The sequence below is a fragment of the Peromyscus eremicus genome, chromosome 2 (genome assembly GCF_949786415.1).
Source record: "Peromyscus eremicus chromosome 2, PerEre_H2_v1, whole genome shotgun sequence".
In the NCBI taxonomy this organism is placed as follows: Eukaryota; Metazoa; Chordata; class Mammalia; order Rodentia; family Cricetidae; genus Peromyscus; species Peromyscus eremicus.
The window spans coordinates 33,551,536-33,576,837 of NC_081417.1; the positions used below are offsets into that span (position 1 = coordinate 33,551,536).

Below are 25,302 nucleotides of genomic sequence, written 5' to 3' on the forward strand. Positions count from 1 at the left end.
TGCCACCAACACTCAATGACCATTATCTTACCTCGTTCTCCAGCAGTTCCTTCAGTCACCTTTGTCCTTTAAATGCTGTTTCTCATTCAGTCACCATTTACTCCATTGTGTGGCTCCAGTAATTCCTTAGATAAGATGTTCAAGGAGGCTCCTACTACTTGGCAAAAGTATTATAAGGAAGAGGAAGCATTTGGTTGAACGAGCAAGTGAGAAGTGATCCTTATAGAGCCATACTCCGTTAGAAACTTGTAGATATTCAAGGCAGAGTGCAGTCAAAAGCAGAGTTTTGTGTTAAGCTGAACCTCAGGAAACAGTCATCACAGAAGCGGGATGATGCACTGTGAGAGTGTGGGATGGGCAAGAGAGCTGGCCTAAAACCACCGAGGCACTAAATGTGTGCTGATGCTAGGGTTACCCTATAATCACCTCAAGAAGAGGCGAGACGGTGGTCGACTAGAGGGTTCACCGGAATTATTCATTCTGCACATCTGTCCTGCTACCTTTCACTAAAGATAGTGGCACTCACTGGTGTATGGCTGTACAGGCTTCAGTCTTGACATGTCAGTCACCATGGAACAGAACAAGTAGTTGTGAGGGACTTGTGCTGCCACCATCAACCCCACCCAGATTGTGAGCAGCACTTTTAGTGACAAGAGCAGTATCTGGACAGGTAATGTCGGAAGAACACTGATCTCCCTGCTAGCTCCAGATTATGACTGTCGTCACAGGAATGGATATGAAAAGGGCAGAAGCAGAGAGTGTGTGGAGGACCTCGGGTTCAGGCGACCTGATGCACAGATCTACTTGCTGTGTCTATCTTCAGAGCTCTGAGGTAGATTCTACACTCACTAGTTATAGAATTAAATATGGAAACACCTCATACTTTTCTGTAGGCTTTTTGAAGACTGCTTCCCATACTTTTACAGTTTCATACCCCCTCCCTGCCTGTAGACGATTTTCTAAATGGTCTTATTTAATAAAAAAAACAGGGAGCCAAATATAAGGGTGAAAGCCTTAGATCAGGGAAATAGGGAAAGGCACAGCCAACCTTACCTCACCAACTCTGTAGCTTCCAAATGTGAGTTACTTCCTGTCTACCCATGCCTTTATTGCCTTGCTGTTCTGCCCTCTCATTGGCTCTCTTAGCACAGCTATCTCACTTCCTCTTCCTACACAGCTCTGTCACTTTCTTTCTGTCTGTACAGACCTCTAGGTCTCTATGGTTTGGTACTGGGATTAAAGGTGTGTGTCACCACGCTTGGCTCTGTTCCCTAGTTGTGGCCTTGAACACACGGAGATCCTACCTGCTAAGTGATAGGATTAAGGGCATGTGCTACCACTGTCTGACTTCTTTGTTTACTTAAAATGGCCTGCTATTTTCCTCTGATCTCCAGGCAAACTTTATTTATTAAAGCACAAATAAAATATCACCACATTTCAGCACAAATAAAATATCACCCACACCTTCCAGAATGTATCTTTCTTTCAGTGGGAAAGCCCTTCTACCCTGGCTCCCCTGGCCTGCTCTTCAGTCCTCATTCAGATGTCAGTATACATCCGCAAGGAAGGTACATAGGACCCCATTCTGTCCACTCCACTTCCACCCTCCTCAGTATAGATTAAGTTAAATCTAGTTGCCATTTCATGGCAGGCATATGTTGACTCTCTCTTCCAGCTGGATTGGGAGGAGCTGACCCTACTGGTGGCTATGTTCCCTTTTGTGTTCCCAACAAGAGCTTCGATTGGGTGATAGTCAATGGATAGTGAATTAAATTCTCATCACTCGAGGTTTGAATACTGCCAGGGCTTCCGATGGTTTTGCAGTGCATTTATGAACCATAGTTTGAAGGAAGAAAATGTAGTGTTAATAATTTGTTGTGGCATAATTTGATAGTCAAGGAAGTATAGAAAATGCAGAAGTGAGTATCACAGGTACCCCTTTTCCTCATGAAACCAACAGGGCTAGGGGTACAGCTAGGGACAGAGCTGTAAGTTGACAAGGTGTCTCCATTCTCAGTGGGAGTTGAGCAGGTCCAATAATAAACAGTAATTCCTCTACAGATTAGGAACCTCCAGGAATTCAATCCATAATTATTATAATAACATGGATTCATTCTGTGCATTTGACAGCAACAAAGTATGAGTGAGCCAGAGCAAGAGAGCCTATTGTGTCCTAAGAGTCAAAGGTTCCTGAATATTCAGATGTCTTTATTTTATTTTATTTTTTATTTATTTATTTTTTTTTCTGAAAGTTTCTCTTGTTCTACCTCTTTCTCAGGGCCGTTTTCTTAAACTGAATCATAGCTGAGTTTAACATAGGAAGTTGGCTAGGATAGATAGGTCACTCCTTTATAAAAATACTTCGTTTAATTCACACTTCATTTGTGGGTAATTAAAATCCAAAGTCACCTGTGAGTCAATGCATGTTATGGATCCAAAATAAACTGATTACTACTGATTTTAGGTGGGGGAGGAGATTGAGATGAGAGGATTCCTCATTCTATGCCGAGTTGTGGAAAGTCAAGTCATTGAAATTCTCAAATTCTATTAGAAGAAGAATATTCTTTCTCTTGAGGCTCAAAATGAAAAGTTTGTATTCTGCTTATTGTTTTTTTCTGTCTTAGTGCCTTTTGTTTACTTAGTGTTATTGAGACAGCCTTGCTGCTGTCTTGCCCACACAGGACTTAAACTAGTAATCCTCCTGTCTCAGTCTGTAGAATCTTGGCATGACAGGCTACACAGTCTCATGTCATATTTTTAAGTAATTTTAAGAGCAATTTCATGTTACTTTTTTCTATGAGTTTTTGTTGTTGCTGTTATTTTGTTGGTACTGGGATTAAAGGCATGTGTCACCACACTTGGCTCTGTTCCCTAGTGTGGCCTTGAACACACAGATCCTGCATGCTAAGTAATAGGATTAAGGGCACTGGGGGGGATCTAGTCAGTTCTTAGGTGTGAACACAGTAGTTTTTTTGGATTTTGTTTTGTTTGTGCTTTGTTTTGTTTTGTTTTTACTTTTATTTATTCTTTGTGGATTTCACATCATGCATTCCAATCCTGCTTATCTCCCTGTCCCCTCGCATCTGCCCTCTGCCCTTGTAACCTCCCCCCAAAACAAAACAAAGAAACAAAAAAGAAAGAAAGAAAAGAATCTTGTGGAAGCTGTAGTGTGGCCTGTTGAGACACAGTTTACCCTTTAGTTCAGACATCTTTACTTACAAGTTTTCACTGCCACGAGTCTTTGGTCTGGCTCAAGGCCTCTAGTCTCTGCCACACCACCCATAATGGGCTCTCCCTGGGGCTCTGTCATTGTCTTGTGTCATGGAGATCCTGCTGTTTTGGATCTGTACACTTGTCCCCTTCGCATGCTCCAACAGCTCATAAATGGGGTGGATGTTGGGGTGGTCCAACTCGTAGCCCTGGTTCAGCACAGTAGTTTTTGCGTGAAGATGAACTCTTTTTGGCACCTGCCCTGGATCTCTCTCTGTAGACCAGGCTGGCCTCAAACTCACAGAGATCTGCCTGGCTCTGCCTCCTGAGTGCTGGGATTAAAGGCGTGCAGCACCACTGCCTGTGATGAAGTCTTTCTAATGCCTTAGAGACTAATTTACTGAAGAGCCTACTCAACAGATAACACACAGACATGTCCTACTGAGCAGAGCATGGGTTATTATCCTTGCCTGGCTGCTAGTGTTCTTCACATCATCATACTGTGTCCTCTCCACCAAGCTGGACCCTTTTGTGTGCACGGTTATGAGTGCCACCCTGCTCCATGAGGCTGAGGATGTGGCTCAGTGTAGAGTACTTGTATAACATGCATGAGGTTATGTGTTTGATCCTCAGTGTCACACACATAGAAGGACCCCATTTCTGGCCTCTCATCTGTATGGAGTCAGCACACGGTCCATAGGCAATTATATTTTTAAGAGGCAAGGAAAATAAGCAATTTAAAAAGATATATTGCTCCTCTGCAGAGAATGCCCCTTCCTGTGGGAGGAAACAGGGAGCCTGCACAAACTTCTTTCCACTTAGTTGTCTACGAAGTATTTAATGACAGACATGACTTCTCCAGATCAGGGCCCTGGAGCTGTCCCTCCGATCCTCTGTGGGCATGCAGAGAACAGCTGGAGCAGGAAAGATGACCTCCCAGGGACAGTTCTGTCCTGCCCCCAAGCCAGGAGTGAGGCTTGGCTGCTAGAGAACTGGGAGGCCTAACTCAGGGACACAGAGAAACTACTGTGACAGTTCTGTCCCTCAGCCCTGATGTTCCATCACTCACCTACTATTTAACAGGCCATCGCACACAACTCAGGAACACCTTGTTAGGAGAGCCTTCTCATACCTTCATTAGGCTGGCTTGCTTCCAAGGACCCTTCTTTCAAAACCTCTTTCTCAACCTCCCAAATCTGGGCTCATTAGGAAACTCAGACTATGAGGTAGGCATGTGTTTTGATGAAGTAGATGTAACCGAATACAAATTTAGTGAAAATTAATGTTAGGTTGCAGTCAGTGCCGCACTGTTGGCCAGACTTTCAGATTATCACAAACATTCTTTTTAAAGCCCAAGTCATGCAGGCATGGCTCTCAATCTGACTAAAGAAGGAAGGCAAGGAGAAGATGTTTTCTGTGGTATGGATGGGATTTGAGGCAATATTTAATCCTGCAGAGATTTGTGTGGTGAGAACTGGCTTTGAAAACAGGAGGGAAAAAAAGCTGAAAGTCTGCAGTCATTAGCTAAGTTTGAGGTCAGATGTTGACTGACTTTCAAATGTAGTAGTTGAAGTTCACTTTGTACAAATTTTAGCAAATTCCGTCTCAGTGTGAAATAGAACACGTTCCTGATACTCTAAATATGAAGAAGTGAAGCAACAATATCTTTTAAGTATAGCTGTATTTATAATGAAAGCCATAGGGTTATTATGTTCCCTGGGAAGCCCCTCAGAATTGGGATGGCATTCATAACCCTGTCCTATATATACTCTGACCTCAGCTCTGAGGCAGAGATGCTCTGTCTTTGGGCAAGTGGCAGAATCCCATGTGCAAGTGAGTACAGCTGTGGACTCCTCCCAACAGCAGCTGCCAGCAGCCCAAGCTCCCCACTCACAACTTTCCATTATGGATTAAGCTGACTCTGCCAATCTCCCTTTACTCAAGACACCAAACTGGACGCTTGCAAGACTAGTGCCTTGCAAATCTTTGAGATGCTTTTCTTATTATAGATGAAATATGAACATTGTGTTTAGGAACAGGATCCAGCAAATGCCAAAGGTATTTATGTAAGTCATTCAGCTTTAGCACAACGGCCTCCTGAGAATAAAATCAAATCAGCTTTTCAGAATTTTGACCTTCTGTTTTAGTTGGTGTTTCATATTTGTTGTATAATATGCTAAATTCAACCTAAGCTGCTTTCTGAGAAATTTAATTAATATGTAAGGAGTCAAGATTGGCTTCAAAGTGTTGTACTCTTTTGAAGACAATCTCCTTAGGAGTTCGTGTGGGCCAGGAGAAACTTATTAAAGGCAACTGAAATATATATTATGTATATATAAACATACATATTATATATCCAGTCACTTTCTAGCACTTTTTAAACAATACCAGAGAATAATAAACAATTTTCATTTGATTTCTGCTAATTTTTGCTGACTAAAGGTTAAAATTTTTACAAATTTAATGGTATCAAAGGATCAAATTTGGTTTCACTTGTTGGAAGTCTTTTTTTATATGTTTTTCTGCATTGGTATGAAATATTTCTTAATTCGATTTTGTAATTTCAAGATTTCATACTTTTGTTTTCATGCATTAGGGGCTTGAGATATATGTGAGGAGTTATGTAGTCAGAATACATGGAAGAAATATACCACTGAAGCCAGCAGTTCAGGGCTCGGGTGAGAATGAAAGCATGCCACGCAATGGGAGCTAGTCAAGGACTGACCAAAGCCAACTTGGGGAGGAAAGGGTTTATTTCATCTTACAAGTCCCAGGTCCCTAGTCCTTTACTTGAGTGAAGTCAGGGCAGGAGCCTAGAGGCAGGAACTGAAGCAGAAGACCATGGAGGAGTGTTTACTGTCTCCATCCCCATGGCTTGCTCAGCCTGGTTTTTATACAATCCTACATCAATCATGAATCAAGAAAATGCCCACAAACATGCACATGGGCCAGTTTGAAGCTCTTCAGTTGAGGTTCCCTTTTCTCAGGTTACCCTAGTTTTGCTGTTGACAAAAACCTAACCAGCACAAGACACATATTAGCCAGTCCATTTTCTAAGACTTGATTCTTGGTGAAACATCAATTTTAATCATTCTTAGAACCTATCAGTTTTCAAGTAAATGTACAATTAATACTGAGATTTTTTTCCTAAGAGACTTTATTTGGGGCAAATTTAAAAATATTACCTATGGAATAATTGATGTATTGCTGTGAGCTTAGGTACCATGTGGGAGGAGCTTTGTTCTCGTATAAGACTGGAGGCAGGCCTCTACAGGTGGCATCTAGCCTAAGAGTCACAGGATGAGTGGGTATTTCCCAGATGGTGAAGTCATGGAGTAAGACACATGACACAACAATCCACTAATTGGGGGTGTGGTAAAAGCTGAATGTGATGGGAGCTATGTGGGGAATGAGCTGAGACTTACTCTACAGCTAGAGGAGCACTCTTAATAGATGTTCAGCAGAAGACTTACACAATCGCATTTAGAAAGCTCACTCTGGGTGCTGGTAGTATAGGCTAAGCCAGGGGCAGTAGAACCAGGAGCGGATAACGTGGTCACCTGCTAACTACTACCCAAGACAAGGGCCCACCATTGAGCTACGCAGGGCAATGGGGGATGGCAAGAAAAGCCCATTGCAGACCCACCAGGATCATCTTAAGTGGTTGAGCAAGTGTGGAAAGAGTGAGCAGAGCTCTGGAGTTCCTGGTTAGGCCGGCTAGGTAGAGCACTGCTTACTCAGAATATTGGGTTTCATCTTTTTCATTCATTCTTAAAACAAAACAAAACAAAAAAACAAGGCCTTTCCACCTGCCTCTATCATGTAAGTTGGCTAGGATTACAGTCATTCACCACCAGGCCTAGCTCAATTTGGAATTTGACTTCTCAGATTTCTAATCAATAATGAGGAAGAACTCACAGAAATTTACACAGTAATTCCACAGCTCAGATCCCAACTTTAAGTAACAAAGATATTTATAGGGCATGCAGAAAAGAGGAATTCTGTGCATGTGTTACTAGACACAGCTCTTTCTAAAAGGGACAAGTAGAACAATCTCACATTAGATGACTAGAAATCTGTTGCCTTGTGACAAGTAATTCAGGTATTTGGGTTTGTGAAATTATGCTTTCTAAGATTTGTGCTCAGACCTACCCAGTGAGCAAGATCTATGCTGTTGGACTAATTTTTTTCTTGGCAACATCCTAGAACAAAATATCACTCTTGGAAATTATTATGCTACAGAAATGACATTGAGCAAACATTTATATAGTGCAAGCTCTGTCCAAATATGGCACTATGCCCTCAAAATACAGAGATGAATAAGAAATAAAAGTCTGTCCATAAAAGCAAATACCCAGCCCAATGCAGAGTACTGCTGTGTATGTGGCAGGTGCCACAGAGCAGTAGGGTAGAGAAAGGCCCTCTGAGGAGGCGACAGACACAGCTTTAGCAAGCTTGTCACAGATGCTTGGCTGTGGACTCTACACAGGCAGCTTTCTCTAGCCACAGTATCTTCACATCAAACCATCTTTCATCTCTCATATGTTTGCAGTTATATTCCGTAGGGGGTAGAGCTAAGTGAAGAAACTGAATTACAGACCTCACCCACACACACCTTCTCTCTCTTCATTCTTGTGTTTTTGGGGTGTGGTGTTGTTGTTATTGTTGTTGAGACAGGGTCTCACCATGTAGCTCTGGCTGTCCTAGAACTCACTATGTAAACCAGGTTGGCCTCAGTCTCACAGAGATCCCCCTGCCTCTGTTTCCCAAGTGCTGCATTAAAAGTGTGTGCCTCTATGCCCAGCACTAAAAATGTCTCTTAAAATAAGTGAACTTGATCATTATAATCTTGATAATAGAATTTCATGTCATGTTTGGAAGAGAGTACATTGGCTGCTGCAGGCACTCTGGTTCTCTGGCTCCCAGACTTTTCATACACACACCCCTCCAAGAGTTCCCTTGGGTCTTATGAAATTCTCAAAAAAAAATATTTTTTTAAAGTTTACTGAGTTAAATTATTTTTGAAATCCATTAGATAGAATTTTGAGAGATAGTGGGATCCTCTTAGCAGTATTTGAATTCAGAGATTTCCAAGTCAGCTGTTTGATTTGTAAATTAATTTGGGATACTGTTTCCAGATGAAGCAGTATGAACAACTCTAAACATGTCCCCTAAGCTCATGATGCACTAATGCATATCTTCGTCTCTGGTCTGAGGATAATAGCCTGGTTGATACCATTTGGCCATAGGAAGAGCTAATAGGTCTTGAGCAGTTACCTGGTACCTGGACTGTGGCATGACCTTGACGTTTGTCATCTCATCTAATCCTCACAGCAGCCATGTCTGTTGGACATGGAGAATTAGTAGGTCGCAAAACACATGTGTGATAGATCTAGGCGGAGGTCCCAAAAATGTAACACCAGAAGCTAGGAATTTCTCTTTTTCTGCATTTTGAAAAATCGGGGGAGATATTTTTCTCTTAAAACCGTGTCCACTCCTTGGGTTTATAAAGGCTGGCCTGGCCAGAAGCAATAGTATTGCATTACAAAACAGAGATCTCACCTCAAAGAGAAGAAGAGATCGTTTATTCTGAGCCAAATATGAGTGGCCATAGCCTACAAACACAGCTTCAGATTGTCTTGCATGGCATGTTCCCCTGTGGAAGTGGTTCCATGAACTACTAAAAGGGGCTGAGTCACAAAGCATTTACCAAATACATTAGTGGAAGCTACAGATAAGAAGGTGGCGGCAAAACTACCCCAGGTTTCAGATGCTGTCTGGTGGCATTCGTGGCTTCTGGGTTGATGGAAGCTAGTGGCCTGCTAAGAGTACTTTTCAAAGAGTTTACTCAACAGTTGTAAAGATGTTATGACAGACACAGAGGTGAGAAATGAGTGGCTAATAAGGGAATTATGATAGCCTAAGATAATTTGATTCTGGATCTATAATGTTCCTAGAGTCTATAACCAAGAGATTCTAGTAATCACCCACTCCGCATTGTAGACTCTTCAGCATGGATAGGACTTTTTTCCCCTTCTTTCCTTGGAACTTAGTTCTTGGTATTTACCATAGATTGCTGTTGTAGAATATTATTTTAAGGTGTGTTACTTTTGTTTATGTTGCATTTGTTTAACTCTGTGAAGCTGTGTTACTGTGCCTGTGTAAAACACTTGATGGTCTAATAAAGAACTGAACGGCCAATAGCAAGGCAGGAGAAAGGATAGGCGGGGCTGGCAGGCAGAGAGAATATATGGAAGGAGAAATCTAGGAGGAGAGAAGAGAGCTAGGAGCTGGAGGAGGAGGAGGAGGACGAGGAGGAGGAGGACGAGGAGGAGGAGGAGGAGGAGGAGGAGGACTCCAGGGGCCAGCCATCCAGCTACACAGCAAGCCACAGAGTAAGAGTAAGATTTACAGAAGTAAGAAAAGGGAAAAGCCTAGAGGCAAAAGGTAGACGGGTTAATTTAAGTTAAGGAAAGCTGGCAAGAAACAAGACAAGCTAAGACTGGGCATTCATAATTAAGAGTAAGCCTCCCTGGGTGATTTATTTGGGAGCTGGGTGGCAGGACCCCCAAAAGAGCCAAAAAAGAAACAATAGATTACATCTTGCTACTGTTTTCTTAAACAGATAATATTCTTTGAATAGCCACAAATCTTGCAGGCCAGCGTAGGCGGATGTTAGTATACCATGGTAAATTCTAAGGTGGGGGGTGCTGGAAATGCAAAAGAGAGGGAGCTGCTGAGGGTGAATGAGACTGAGCTCTCAAGAGTGAGGGGAGCTGAAGCAAGAAGCAGATGGGGGCAGAGATGCTGGAGACAGAAGGAAGATGGAAACAGATGCCGTGGATGGAAAGTGTGTGAGCAATATAAGTTCACACAAGCGGTTGGAGAGTACAGTTTCCACGGGAGTGGTATGACCTCCAGGAGAACATTGCTTCTCCTCCCCTGCAGCCTATCACAGGGAGATCTTGAGAGGTTTTTGTAGTGGTATTGTGTTCCCCAAAATATTGTGCACCCTAATAAACTAATCTGGTGTCAGAGAACAGAACAGCCACTAGATACAGAGGCTAGAAAATGGTGGCACACACACCTTTAATCCTAGCATTCCAGAGGCTTGGATCTCTGTGAGTTCAAGGCCACACTGGAAATAGCCAGGTATGGTGACTCTCACCTTTAATCCCAGGAAGTAATGACAGAAAGCAGAAAGGTATATAAGGCGTGACGACCAGGAACTAGAAGCTTTTGGCTGGTTAAGCTTTCAGGCTTTTGAGCAGCAGTTCAGCTGAGATTCATTTGGATGAGGACTCAGAGGCTTCCAGTCTGAGGAAACAGGATCAGCTGAGGAACTGGCAAGGTGAGGAGGCTGTGGCTTGTTCTGCTTCTCTGATCTTCCAGCATTCACCCCAATACCTGGCTTCGGGTTTGTTTTTATTAGTAAGACCTGTTAAGATTCATGCTACGTGTTTTCCTTTTCTCCTGGGTACACAATGAGCATTTCTTGAGATGGGGCATGGATAGAAATTTGCACTTTTTAAACTGCCTAGGGTATTTCAAGGCATACTGAAGTTTGGGAAGTAGAGGTTGGCTTATGTTGAGAGATGCGATTTGGAAGGTTTGCAGACTGTGGGAAGTCTTTGAAGGGCTTTAAGCAGAGCCTATGAGATGGGTGGTCTTACTGACACAGAGGAAAGATGGAGAGATTCAAGTAGAGCCTTATCTGTGGAAGAGATTTGGGATATTTTTTCTTTTAAAAAATAGTATTTTGTGTTTATGTTTATATTTTTGGTGTTTTAGAGTACAAATTTTTTTTTGTTTTCACACACATGTCATTGTACCTTGAATATATCTTAATCACTAGTCCCCTATCTTGCTTCCCCCATAATAGTATCCTATGTCGTGTGTGTGTGTGTGTGTGTGTGTGTGTGTGTAGGGGGAGAGAGAGAGAGAGAGAGATTGGTTTTTGTCTCCAATCCTCAAAACCCTCTCTTTTTGCTTTCTATTCCTTTGGAACTCTTCCTTCCCTATCATGCCCCACACCCACCCACCCACACACTCTTTTACTTCATGATATATTTATGTATTTGTGGAGATTTTGATAAACATTCAGGCCAAGGGGATGGATGGTAAAGATGCAGGATAAGATTACCAAGACTTGGTAAGCCAGAAGTACTGAGCAAGAAACAGAAGCAACTCTTAAGATGTGTGTCTGATATTCTAATGCCTCTGTTGGGTTAGCAGAAAGATTTCCAGGGTATGTGTGGCTTATTTCAAACATGAAACAGCTCATCTTCCTGATTCTTTTTCCTGTCAATAACATGAACCAGATTGCTAGAGAAAACTCGTCTTAACTCTCTCCTGAAATGCGGACCCCCCTCCTTTGTCTGATTTTGAACCAGACTTGACATTTCTTAGGGAGATTACTCAATAAACAGAATAAAACATATGGCATTCTACTTTCTAACTCCAGACTTGTCTTCAGTCAAAGTTGGTGGGGTGAAAGGGAGAGGGTCATATTTTTAAACTTTTTTTCTTTTTGAGAGATTATTGTGATTTTTATTCAACTTGAAATCCTGACCAAAATACAAGCAGTGAGAATGAAGCTGGACAAATACTGCAAAATGACTACGTCATCGATATGGCTTTCACACTGATTGGGTATAGGAAAAAATTACATTAAATGTAAGACAGTAACAAAATGTGCAAACCAAGCACATCACCCCTGACGCAGTCCTTAGTACAAAGCTACTCTGGTTAGGTGTAATGTTTGACATTGCTGCATACAGGTCTCATTGCTTCGAAGAGTAAGCTCTAAATAGCTCCATTCACTAAAGAAAAAAGAAATCCCTCTCACTGGCCGACAATGGCCAGAAGCAGCTTTCTGTAATCTCCATTCATGTCACTTGGCATCCATTGTGCTTAGGGTCTTCTGATACATCTGGGTGAACATCTGTTTATCTGAACCAGGTCACCCTGGCTTCGAGTATCTACAGTTGGGACCAGGGTGGAGTCATCTGTGCCAGTGCCTTTCATGGACCAGTAGAGTCGCTCAGCAAAGAAGGCAGGGTGGTTTAGGGCGTGCAGCAAGATGGTCTTCAAACCACTTTCTTTTTTTTTTTATTTCTCTTTATTAAGAAATTTTCTACTCCACATACTATCCACAGATCCCCCCTCCTCCCTCCTCCCACCCCCCAGCCCTCTTTCCCAAGCCACCCCGTATCCCCACATCCCCCAAATCGAGGTCTCCCATGGAGAGTCAAACCACTTTCAACATATCCACAAAACTCTCGGCTCGCACTGCTTAAGGAATCACGATTAGCCATCCTGGAATAGGCCTCCATGGTTGAGGGACACTTCTTGTGCCGAGGACCGTGTCGAAGCAGCACTCATCTGTCCGTAGCCTCCCCTCACCAGCCTGATAAAGGTGCTGCGTGTCTTCCTGAGCCACTGTGTCTGCCTGGCTTGCACTGTGCTTCTCATCACTGTTTCCTGGGCACGTGCACATGAAGAGACATTCAAAATGTTCTGAGGTTCCTGATCCAATGTCCTTCCCCAGGTCTCGTCCAAATTCTAATTGGTAGCATCTAACCATGTCTCCGATTTACAAAATCTCTGTGAGTACCTATTCCTGAGTTCCTGCTCCCTGCATTGCTGTCTGTAAACTCTGGGCATCATAATATGTAGAAGGCATAAACAGGGCAAGGATTGATTCTTTCCTATTTCCACTCAACTATGACAAGATCTTTAATTAAATCCTTGTCCTACATGGTCTTACAAGCTGACCCTGCTCATTGGAACACTTGGATACAACATCCACAATTGCTTGCTCGTCGGTCCTGAGCCCCTTCATTGCTTTGAGGAAAGTTTCTGCATCTCTCATTGTATCACAGTTAATAGCTAGTTGGATTGTCCCTTGGGTCCCCTGAATCAGCCTAGCAGGCTGGCTAGAGTAAGGAGCTTGTCCTCCAGGGTCCTGAGAAGGTATCTGTTCCTCCAGGAAAGCCACCTGATATTGATTTAGGGGCTGATCCACCACTATAAGACTGCAAGTGGCTATAGATAGCCAGAAAAGCCTGCTGCACCAGGTGGGGCTCCAAAGCCTTGGCCTCTAAGATAGGCTGGAGCATTCCCTGGCTGTGGGGCTCCAGGATGGACTCAAGGGACTGGGTAACCTCCAGGTATAGGGTAGCCTCCAGCTCCTGGGTAGCCACCTCTTGCTGGTGGATAAGCACCTCCTCCCACTGGTAGAAAGCCATTAGGGAATGGATACTGAGGGAAAGATGACTCCTGACCTGAAGGAGTATATGGAGGGAAAGGTGGGTAGCCTGTGGAGGGATAGCCTGGGTAAGACATTCTGAACCAGGGAACAGCATCCCACATTTGTATAAACTCTTGGGATCAGGACTATAATTAGAGGTATCAAAACTAAAACTTGTTTTTGAAGTACAGAAGCATGACTCCAAATCTAGTCATTTGTTCAACTCAGAAATTATTATTAAATACTTGCTCGTTCCCCGTTGTATTAGATCTCAAGGGAAAACGGGGAGTGCTAGCATGACTCCCCCCACAAGCTTAGAGATAGCACAGCTGAACGAAAGCAGTCCATCCAGCACATGTTGATCACTGTTCTACCTCATTCTACAAAAGTCCCAAGACAGTTTGCGTAAATGTCAAATCGATTGTTCTCCCGGGAATTAAAAGTGAGTAGATTGATTTGTCTTTAAGGCTGTTCCAGTGGCTCCTTTTACTCGGCTACATAGTTTTTCACATTATTATATGAACTTGACAATAAAGCTTTTTTTTTTTTTCTTGGAGTGCAAGGGATGAAATCTAGGGCCCAAGCATGCTAGACAAGTGCTCTACGACTGTACTACATCCTTAGCCAGTTGACTCTTCAGGAGAGTACAGTAACTTTCAACCTGTTATTGGAGTCGCTAAAATCGGATTGTCAAGTAAGGGAACAATCACTAATCTTTAATTCCACAAGTAAACACTTGGGAATTGGTGTAAGTGGTTTTTTTGTGTTTGTGGTTTTGTTGGTTGGTTGGTGTTTCAGCATCTTCAATGTTGTGTATGATTTTGGTTTTTTAAGGTCAGGTAGTAAGCCTTAATGTTGAAGAGTTTTGTTTACATTGCAGCTGCTGTATTTATCACACTTGTTGAGGTTTCGGTGCACATCGTAAACAAGTTTCAAGAGAACGGGATAAACCACCCAAGGGAAGGAGACAGGCACCCTCCTACACCACGGTGGGTGGACGCTAACCCCAAAGAAATGACCAGTAAAACGCTGGGAAGACTGGGAAATTTGGCACAATAACCTCACCTGGGGCCAAGTAGAATTGATTGGTCATGATGTCATAAAGAATTTGGTCAGGACAGAGCCAATGGTACAGGCCTTGTAATCCCAGTACTCAGAAGGCAGAAGGAGGATCCTAAGTTCAAGGTCAGCCTGAGCTGTTATTGAGACCCAGACTCAGAGAAAAAATGAAGTAGATCAGGGAGCAACATTTTAGAGGGAAGTTGAGGCATGAATTACCAGAACTGATGGAGATTCTGCCAGGGAGGGAAGCAGTACTGGACCTGATGGTTCATAGCCTAAGGAGAAGGGGCACACTCAGAAGCCGTGAGCTCACCTGTGTGCCTTAACTATGGGATAGCTCTGCATCTTAGCTTCTCAAGTTCGTGCTTTCTTAGTGCTGTGTTAATGCTTCTGGGTGGCTCTCGCTGCCAATAGCATCGGGAAACAAGGATTTTCTCCTAACTACACAACTTCCTCCCGCCCTTATCCTACCTACCACCAGGAAACATGATCCAGTAAGCTCCCATGTATTTGGAGACTAGCAGAACTACTTCCAAAACTTCTGAAAAATCAGTGTTGTTGGTGTGTAGTAAAGACTGTTTTGATTTGAAATAGAGAATTAGGCTAGAAATACTGGATACAACCTTACTGTAATATTTAAACTTCGTCCTCATTTGAAAAGGCTGAGTCACAATGTACATACAAAAATGCACTTCCAGGGAGCTGGCAAGATGGCCCCTAACTTAAAGATGCTTGCTACCAAAGCCTGATGACATGAGTTCAGTCCCCAGAGCCCATGTCGTATAAAAGGAAAGAGCCAATTCCCACAAATTATCCTTTGACCTCCACATGTGTGCCCACATACACACAGGTCAACGTTTAAAAAACAAAAACTTCAGAATAAGGCACCAAACCCTTCTTGATTCTGCAGCCTCTTGAGCACATACAATCCAGTACTCGGTTTTGCTTTGCTGTGGTGTATGAGTGTATGAGTGTATCAGTGATGAGGGAGGACATTGGTTGTGTCCAGGGTGCCTGCTAGGTGTAAAGGTCATAAAGGCACCCATCAGGCACCATGCAGCACACAGGCTCTGAAGAAGCTAGTGACATTAGCAAAGCAGTGTCTCAGGAGAATACAGTTAGCTGCTGTGCACACACTGGACTGAATCAGACAGGAATCAGTTCGGGCAAAAAGAAGTAGATCCCTGAAACCCAAAGGGAGAAAGTCAGATAGATCCAGTTGTAGACAATACTAAGGGTATAAGTAGAGTGCCCAGGAGCACGTGGCACTCTGGGTGATGCTGGGACAGTAGGATGCAAACTCATCTTCTAGTGCCTGGGCATTCACAATGGATAGGATGCAGACTCATCTTAGAAATGCCTGGGCATTCACAATGGATAGGATACAAACTCATCTTCTAGTGCCTGGGCATTCACAATGGATAGGATACAAACTCATCTTCTAGTGCCTGGGCATTCACAATGGATAGGATGCAAACTCATCTTAGAAATGCCTGGGCATTCACAATGGATAAGATGCAAACTCATCTTATAGTGCCTGGTCATTCACAATGGATAGGATGCAAACTCATCTTCTAGTGCCTGGGCATTCACAATGGATAGGATGCAAACTCATCTTAGAAGGCCTGGTCATTCACAATGGATAGGATGCAAACTCATCTTAGAAATGCCTAGGCATTCACAATGGATAGGATGCAAACTCATCTTAGAATGCCTGGGCATTCACAATGGATAGGATACAAACTCACCTTAGAATGCCTGGGCATTCACAATGGAACATGATTGGGCAATCGTGAGACAATGGAACTTTGAGGCCTGAACATTGAAGAGTTTCCTAAAGAAATGAAAACATCAAAATCAAAGAATCATGTTGACATAATAAACATTTGTTTAGAAAATCTATAGAGGAGTCTGCCTCAGAAGGGAAATTTCAGAGGCAGATAGAATGAAACGGGAAATTAATGTATACTAAGGCAAGTGTCAAACAATTTGTGGTGGTAAATGTAATTTATTTACATAATTCCACCTAATAGTTAATCAAATTAGCATTTCCTTTTCCTGTAGAGCATGAGAAAGTACACTTGCCCTCTAAGCTTGAATCTTCATGCTGCCTGGTCTTTTGACTAAGAATCTATAGAAAGGAATAAAATTAACAACTGTGGTTTCCATGCAGTAGGCCTTTCTTCAGGGAGTAGTTCCATGCTTACATACAGGAATTGTCTTACAGTTAAATGAAGAAGAAAATATTGACTGGCTAATGCAGACCCCTAACCCTACAGCCTAGGATTGAACCTCTGAAGAATGTCCTGACGTATGGTAACTGCATAGAGTAGCTGGGATGGACAATGAGTTAGGAGTTCTTCACAGAACATGTGGGTTCAGTTTGGGAGCCAAACCAAGGGGAGCCTAGCATCTTTCTAGAGTCCATGTTGGCATCCCTTCTCTAGCCCCGTGACAGCTTCTCTCTCTTTGACCTCCCTTCCTGGCTGAAGATAGAGAAGCCTGCAGGCTCTGAGCCAGCCTGGCGGACACCTTCCCACAGCTACCAGGTACTAGCAAGTCCCTGCTTGAGCAGGCTGACCGCTTCGTGGAAGCAGGCAAGTGCTAGGAGGGGGCAGAGGTCTCCTTCAGGCATCCTAATTGTTTTTGTCAGGAGGACACTAATTGTAAGATGGTCTCTAGTCCAACAACAGTATTTTGAAAAGTTCACAAAACATGAACAAACAAGTCAGAATATTACTGTTTTTAATCAAACTCCCCAGATATGAGTTACTCTTGCAAAATCATGGATTGCATCAAGTCACGGCTTGTGCATTCCGTTTGTATGAGAATGCTGAATCATCCGAAAATGTAGAAGTTTGTTTTTAATCCACGGAGGTTAAGAAGGGGTTTCTCAAATATATTTAATCTGGCTTAATCATTCCACAATTTGCACAGATAAGAAAATGCTTTACCTATAAGTATATACAGTTTTCATTTGGAAATTATAGTTGAATAAAGTTCTAAGGGTGAGGGGCTAGTTCTTGTTAAGAATAAGTGAAACTTTGTGCTTGAGATTTTCTGTACCTGCAGGTTATGTTCCAAACAGATAAGAAAAACTGTGGAAATTTAAAGTGGGCTCTACAGAACTGGAATTTCTCTGGACATTTCACATGCTTTTTCTTTTCCTTCCATCCATTGTTTTCATATGAGATTCTGTTCATGTAAGTTCTGGGTAGTTTTTAGAAGTCTGGGTTAATACCGCAGTAATGTACCATTAAACCAGATAGAGATTCTGAAAGTTCCCTCCTAGTGCGACACTAAAGTGAGCTGGGATCCTTCTCAGTGAGGACTACCTGCAGAGTAACATATTTACTTCTACAGTGCTGGCTGGGAAAGAAAGGGATAATCATGATAGACCATTGCTTCTTCAGGGGTCTGCTTTGTGTTTATTAGTATATACTGTAAGCCAGCAAAGAAGTCTTCGTTGTATCTTACGTGGACCCTAACACAAACGGCAGGACATTTGGGTCCTTGGCTTTAAATACTTGGCTTTGGTTGATTTAACTTCAAGTGACTAGTCTTTAGAGGTTTAGAATATTCAGCATGAGGCTGAGATCTAATGAGCTTCTGACAGTTCACGGGGCATCAGTCCAGCACTACATGTGTTGCAGGTATTTTTTAAATCTCCTTATTGAGGTTGCTGCAGAAAAGGTAATCAGTTTAGTGGAAGAGACTATTCATCCCTGGGTCCTTTAGTGGTTAGTGACACTGATTTCCCTGGACACTCAGCACATGTGACCCTTGAGTAACATGAGATGGGCAGGTAGAAGAGCTCTGACCCCAGAACTGTACCCACTCCCTTCACAGGTCTCAGGAACAGGAGCCCAGAGGCTCACTGGCAGGCAAACTACGTAAGAGCATCCTGATCTTCCTTGGAGTACTGGTCTTGTCTCAGGACAAGGGTGCCAGGGTAACTCTACTTCACTGAGTTAACATGGAAACTATCCGGTCATAGTTTGTAGCTATGTGTCTTAGTTAGGGTTTCTATTGCTGTGAAGAAGCACCATGATCCTGGCAACTCTTACAAGGAAAACATTTCATTTGAGGGGGGCTCACTTACAGTTTCAGAGGTTCAATCCTTTATCATGGCAAGGAGCATGGCAGTTGGAAGATGGCAGCATGCAGGCAGACATGGTGCTGGAGAGGTAGCTGAGAGTTCTACATCTTGCAGCAACAGGAAGCAGATTGATAGTCACACTAAGGAAACCTTGAGCAAAAGAGACCTCAAAGCCCGCCCCCACAGTGACACACTTCCTCCAACAAGGCCACACCTGCTCCAACAAAGCCACACCTCCCAATAGTGCCACTCTCTGAGCTTATAAGGGCCAATTACATTCAAACTAACTATCACACCATGTAAGAAATAGAGCAAGCTGACCCATAGCTTGGGGGAGGTCAGGAGAATTCTATGATATTAAGTGTATGTAAATGTCCGTACAGTGAGCAGCAGGCATCATTGCTCACCAAAGTACTAAGCAAACAGTTGTTGAGTACATCTAGGCTAAGTGTCATGAAAAGAAGGCCTTGATCCCAGAGACTTCATATTCTGAGTCAAAAGCTTGAGGAAAAAAGCTAGCAGGTGGTCTGTGATGATGAGAGCTGAGTTGGAACAAAAGTTGGTATATCTAGGAGCCTAGCACATGGTCCCTGGCCAGCGAGAAGAGCCTGAGAGATTTTCAGGAGACAGTCTCAGGTATGGTCTTGAGGAAACAAGCTTTTCCAAAAGCAGAAAGGAGCAGAAGAGACTTCCAAGCAAAGGCACCCATATTGGCAGAGTCTGAAAGATAAAGAGATTGTTTTTCCTGAAAAGTAAAGGTGCCATTTGTTGTCACTCACCTCTCTGTGGAGTGCCCAGTTAGGAACACACACACACCACAGGCTGCAGTCTGGCAGTGCTGTGAGGCTGAGCCTGGGGCATGGCTTAACCTTTGCATATTTCACAGTGCATCATCTGCAGATTGGGAGGAGAGAGCGAGCTGCTTCGTGGAGCATTGCATAGGTCAAAAGAGTTAATGACTTAAAGCAGAAAGTGGATGCTAAATGTTTGCGCTGAGTGAATTTTAGAATCACTTCAGCCAACATTTCCCAAGTGCCTCTTCATGGAAAGGAAGAGCAGAGCAAGCGCCTCGGTAAGACTCCAAAAGAAAAATGTGAGGTCAGGTGGCAGCGACGGAGATGTAAACACATAGCAATGCAGCATGAAACGGAGCTACATGGATGTCAGGCCAGTGTAGGATCATCCCCAGAGAGCTTCATTCCGTGGAAGGATTCTGGGAGAAGGGAGATGAGGGCAGAATTTTTGCTTGGTGTTCATTTTTGGCTGCATGATGTGGGATTCAGGGAAGGTCCATCTAGACCTGCTCTTGGCCATCTCTCCATCCCTGTGGACAACTTAAACTTGGCTCCTGTCCAACCACCTGGATATGTTCACATGGCTCCTGTGGATCTGAGGCTGGGAGGAGAACAGGGTAAGTGTACTGTCTGTCTATTTGCCTAGCAGCCAAAGACAGGAGCATAGCATGTAGGAGCCGACGGCAAAAGCTAGAGAACTTGACCTTCAGGTCCTTAGGCCCTGGGCTTGGGGGCTCATTCTTGATATTTCTCTGCCAGCTTAACCATGCTGTCTCTGCTTAGTTGCTGTGGGTTTCAGTGGCTCTACCAACTTCCGGTCTGAGATGGGGCTCAGGATCCCCAGCAGTTCCTGGTCCTTGGGTTTCAAGGAATAGTAGCACCTCCTCCAGGGACTTCAGAGGGAGTGTCTGCTAGTCACCAAGATCCTCAGGCCGTGGGGTCCAAACTGTCCTGGTTCTTTCAGAAATGCCTCTGGCACCATTCCACAGTCTCAACTGATAAAGTCCTTGCTGCTTTTTGTCACTCTGGTCTCAGAAGGGATAGTCAACTCTAGGTTATTTATGGATGCTGAAATACAGGGGGATATAAACTTGGGCCTCGTCACCAAGACATTGAGAAAGGCAAAAAAGGCGAAGTATCTTCAATGTGGCAACCTATATTCTTGTTCAGAGAGACTTAGGGGCTTGTTTTAATATCTCCCTGTAACATGTAGCAGTGGGGAAGAGAAGCCTGGGAAGCCAGAACAACTTCAGTTACTGTCACCTGTGAGCAGAGTGAGCTCAAGTAGTTGACTTCGCCAAGCTTTTTTTCCTTCCTCTGTACCATAGAGTAATAATTGGTAGAACCTCAGGGAGCTAGGGAACAGTTCACCAGGTTGATGTGTATGGGGTAGTTCGAGTGTGGTTATTCTGTGTGAGCTCTTACTCCAGTCGTGGACATACCAAGGTATTTTGGGTCAAGTTTGCCCCAATGCTGAACATGTCTTGGAATATGATGATGCCTCTGAGACATTATACAAGGCTTTACACAAGGCTGCTGTGGTGTTTGGGTAAGACGTGTATTCAATGCCGGGGGCTAACAGGACTTTCTTAGCACTCATAGGTCTCTAGAAGGAAAACTGAGGATATTCCCACCCAAATCCTGTCCAGGGTAAATTATTTTCTCCTAATCCATTGCATGCAAGTATAAACAAAAGCCCTAGCCTGCTGTATGTGTGGCCACACCTCTGTTTGAAAGTTCCTGAAGGCTGCTCCAGGGTGTGTGCAAACTGTGGTTATATAGACATCTTTTTGTGATGCAGGTTTCTTTTTTAAAACTTGGGCCAGCCTGATTTGCCGCTGCAAGCCATCTGCTGTGGGTGTTTAAACAGCTTTGAACAGAACACACCTGTGTCTTTGTCCTAGCTCTTACCTGGCTCAGCAAGACTCGATTAGACCTTGCCCACTTACACATCTGCCTTCCTGTGTTCCTGCCTCATATATTGTTACTCATCCTGCTCAAGAAATAGACAAACTTTAAAGTGTGAAGAAATTCTCCTTATACTACTTTTCTGTTTTTTTTTAAACAAACACAAATTATCTGTCTTCAGATTATTAAAACATCTTTTTTTTCCAAATGTATGAGCTTAGGCTTTGTAACCAGTAACTAAAAGTATTTGACATATAATTGGATAAGCTTTCAATCCACAAAATGACAGCAAAAATTTTCACTTAAAAATCAGGAGGTAGAGGTCAGTAGGAGAGCCCCTTCGTTGTGTATTACGACAGTTCAGAGAAGCCCAAGACCCCGCCCTGGTACTCAGTTTTCCTGGTGCTTCCATGAGTAAACACTGCTTAGTGTTCAAGGGCTTCAAGTGAGCTCCATCATGCTGATTGTGGGATGTTGTGTGTCTCTGTGATGCTAGGGGAGGAGTACAGGGCAGGGCAGAATGTTGTGGCTTTCAGAATGTTTGAAGGACTAAAGTTTAAATGAGCAAAGGGATGTGTCAGGGGTGAGGGATGTTGAGAACACGGAGGTCTCCTGGGAAAAGAACACAAGTGTCAGGTCTTGAGCCAGAGGAAGATTTGGGCAGACACATGGAGGAGACCTTGTTCCAAATAGAAAGGACACACAGCAGGTGTGGGGTATAAGGTGGTCCAAAGGGATCCTGGGGACTGTCTTGGAGCATCCCCACTTCTGTGGTACCACGGGAGGCTGGGATTACCATGCATTCATTTAGAACTTGGTTACTGCTGGAGCGACGTTTGGGTTAAACCACCAAAGTTGCTTCTTTTCAATCTTGAAAAAAAAAATGAAAAAAAAAATAAAATCAGATCAAATGATTTGTTTCATTTTCTCTGACAGAAAGGTTCAGCAGGAAGAAATTCTCCTTTCCTGTTAGGGCAGGTCCATTATCAAATGGTCCTAAGCTTTACTGTAGATGCATGTTTCTTTGGCCTCATTTGCTGGAATCTGTTAGTTTCCACTCTACGTATGGTATGGGTTAGTCCATGTTTGCCCAGTAGTGAACTCTCATGGAAAGCTTTTTGTTCCATGCACAAAAGTAAATTGAACTAGGATGATGTCTCATTGGATAAATGGGGCTTAGCATCCAACCATGAGGACCTGAGTTCAGATCCCTGGCACCCAGATAAAAATTAAATGTGGCAGGGCCCTTCTGTAACCCCCACTGTAACCACAGCATTGGTGGGAGCAGGTAGAGGCAGATGCATCCCTGGGGCTTGCTGACTGGCCAATCTAGCTGAAAGAATGAACAGCAAGTTCAATAAACAGCAAGTTCAGTGAGAGACTTTGTCTCATAACATAAGAACAGGAGAGTGATGGAAGAAGAGACCCAAAGTTGGCCTTTGGTCTCCATGTACTACTGGTGTGCACATGAATGCGCACACAGGCTCAAGCATGCGCACAAACACACAGATAATAAAATTACATTAGTCTTTGGTGTCCTACCCCATACTTACTTGGTATTCTCCAATGATGGTGCACAGTTTCACCTGTCCTAAGACATTATCCAAGTGAGAAACTTCCTTTTGGCTTCACCTTACACAAATGGCCTTGGCTGTTCATGTGATTCTTTCTTTCTTGGTCTCCTCCCAATCTACCTCCCTTGCCTCCATTTTCCATACTTGCCTGCTTCCCATCCACTGTTCTCTGTGCTCCAAATGTCCAGTTTTACTGTGACTATTTTTATTATAAAGTCATTGCATCAATGGGCTCATGTAATAGGTGTTCAGTACCAACTTACACATAATTGTTGAAGAAATGGGCATAAGTGGTGGTGCACCTGAAATTCTGCAGAGCCAGGGAGATGGGACATGGAACTAGGCAGCGCTCTGTCTGCTCCAGCACCCACATCTTCCTTCTCTAGTATTTGGAATGGACTTTTGGTGTCCTAGTACTGAATGTTGTTCTCTGAGTAAATCCTGCCAGTTCCTTTCATACTTGGACATCTCCCCAACAGCACAGCCAATGAGTGGATTTCTCTGGATTTGGTTTTCTCACCTGTAAAGTAAAAACAATGATTTACAAATTTTCTGGCTAAAAAACAAACAAACATAGCAGCTAAACTATCCTTGTATATGCAAGCTATATTGAAGTGTTATGTTTCTTTTGTTTTTACAAAGTCAGGGTTTTAATGTGCAACTCTTGGGTGGAATTCATCTCTACGAGAAAATATAGCTTGTTTTTTGTTTGTGTGGGATGGTTTTGAATACAAGGGGTTTTTTTTTTATTTGTTTTGTTGTTGTTGTTGTTGGACAAAACCAAAACAGTGGATTAGAATGAAACATATAGTGAGGAAAATTTTACTGTGCCACATAGAATTTCATCCCGCTTCAAATGTCTCTGCTTCTTGCCTTAAACAAACATACTTGCTCAGAAATTTGTGAACTTGAATATGTAGACTGAAGCATACATTGCACAAATATTAAATTGCACATGCATACTGTTATAATTAGATTCTTAACTGTTAAGTTGCATATGCATACTAATGCAACTTGGTGAGCTTTCCAAAATCATTTTGGGGTGTGTTCAGGGGTTCTAAGACAGGGAAGGTTCTAGGTTGTTTCTGAACAGCCTAGCTCAAGATTTTTGAAATATTTGACTCTTAGTTTAGGTTCCTCTGAACTCTTGATAACAATTATAGGATTACTGTTTTTCTTCACTATTCCAGGGAATAAATGTAGTTTTTAACTCATAGTAACTTAACTAGGCTTGTTCACATGCTCAGGTGCTCCAGAATGTAATTGGATTTTCTTCACTGAAAGCACAGGTATTAGCACTTAGGCTTGTGGGCTCAAAGCAGCTCCCTCTCCACCTAGGCTCATTTTCTATGTGTGCATTTGTAATAACAGGTGGCAGTTGAGTCTTCAAAAGGCTGGCTTGATTATTTTTTCCATTTTATTCTATTTTGAAGCTTTTGTGGGCAGTGGTTATGTTTTTATATGCTTGATTCAGTTTAGCAACTATCACTATTTGGGAAGGCTTATTATAGAAAACCAGATACACATGTAACATAATAAACTGGCAATGTAAGAAAAAACTGCAACAAGTGAAAATCTTAAAGGCAGGCTATTCATCCCTGCTTCCAAAAAGATGGAACAAATGAATGGGCATGCATCTGATGGTCCACCATAAAGAGTTACAGCCAGAGTTGAAGTGACCTCAGGGAGGTTAGGGACCCAAAAGCCTCACTAAAGAAATGGACTGTGGGTGGTGGCTTAAGGGGAGGGTGGCTCCTGACAGACTCTGGCTTAAAGGAAATCAAGAGACACTGGAGTTTGGTTGATTTGGAATGGCTGGCCAGAGCTGTCTCCAGCTGTGGAAGCGCAGCCTTGCCTACAGAAACTTGCTAGCATGGTACATTATAAGTAGGTTAGGCTCTTGCCATATATGTGGAAGTGGTGGCACTTTGAGCTTAAATTTTCCTTGTTTTTTGAAGATGAGTAATGTTCTTGATTCACAATCTTATAATTATCAGATGGGTAAATGTCCTCTGGGTTGCTGACTCCAGCTGACTGAGTGCTCTCCCCAAAGCAGCAAATGTTGTTAGTAATCTTGTATGTTTTTTTCCTGGTATTCATACCTAACGTACATATTTTTATCCCCTTTATACAAATAACAGCATACCTTAAGTCCACAATTAGGATCCAGAACTTTTGGGGAGGTGCCAACCAGTCCTCCTAGGCTGAGGCAGGAATATAGGGATTCCTCAGCCTACCTGGACTTGTATCCAAAACAAATACCCAGTACAATGTATACTTGTATGAACATTTTAAACAATAATAAAAATGAAAAAGGAGGTCAGTTTAAAAGAAAAGAGGTGGGAATACAGCTCAGTGGTAGAGTGCTTACTTACCTGGCAGTCACAGGGTCCTAGATTAAAT

At 43.0% G+C, this 25,302-nt stretch overlaps 2 protein-coding genes and 1 pseudogene across 7 annotated transcripts in view; 1 reads left to right on the plus strand and 2 right to left on the minus strand.

Moving 5' to 3' along the window:
* Gdap1 (ganglioside induced differentiation associated protein 1) overlaps positions 1-6,513 on the minus strand; it is a 60,619-nt gene extending 54,106 nt beyond the window's left edge. The window contains exons 1-2 of one of the 3 annotated variants that reach the window (XM_059253974.1): positions 6,396-6,513; positions 32-154 (exon numbers count right to left, since the gene is read on the minus strand). The gene's annotated coding sequence lies outside the window, so the exon portion shown is untranslated. Of the gene's footprint in view, positions 1-31; positions 158-6,395 lie in introns of all 3 variants that reach the window. The other 2 variants (XM_059253975.1, XM_059253977.1) reach the window with 2 other exon arrangements.
* The window catches only part of Jph1 (junctophilin 1), a 90,057-nt gene that overhangs the window by 10,095 nt on the left and 54,660 nt on the right, over positions 1-25,302 (plus strand). The gene's annotated exons all lie outside the window — the stretch shown is intronic.
* LOC131903416 (annexin A7-like) lies at positions 12,055-13,557 on the minus strand (annotated as a pseudogene).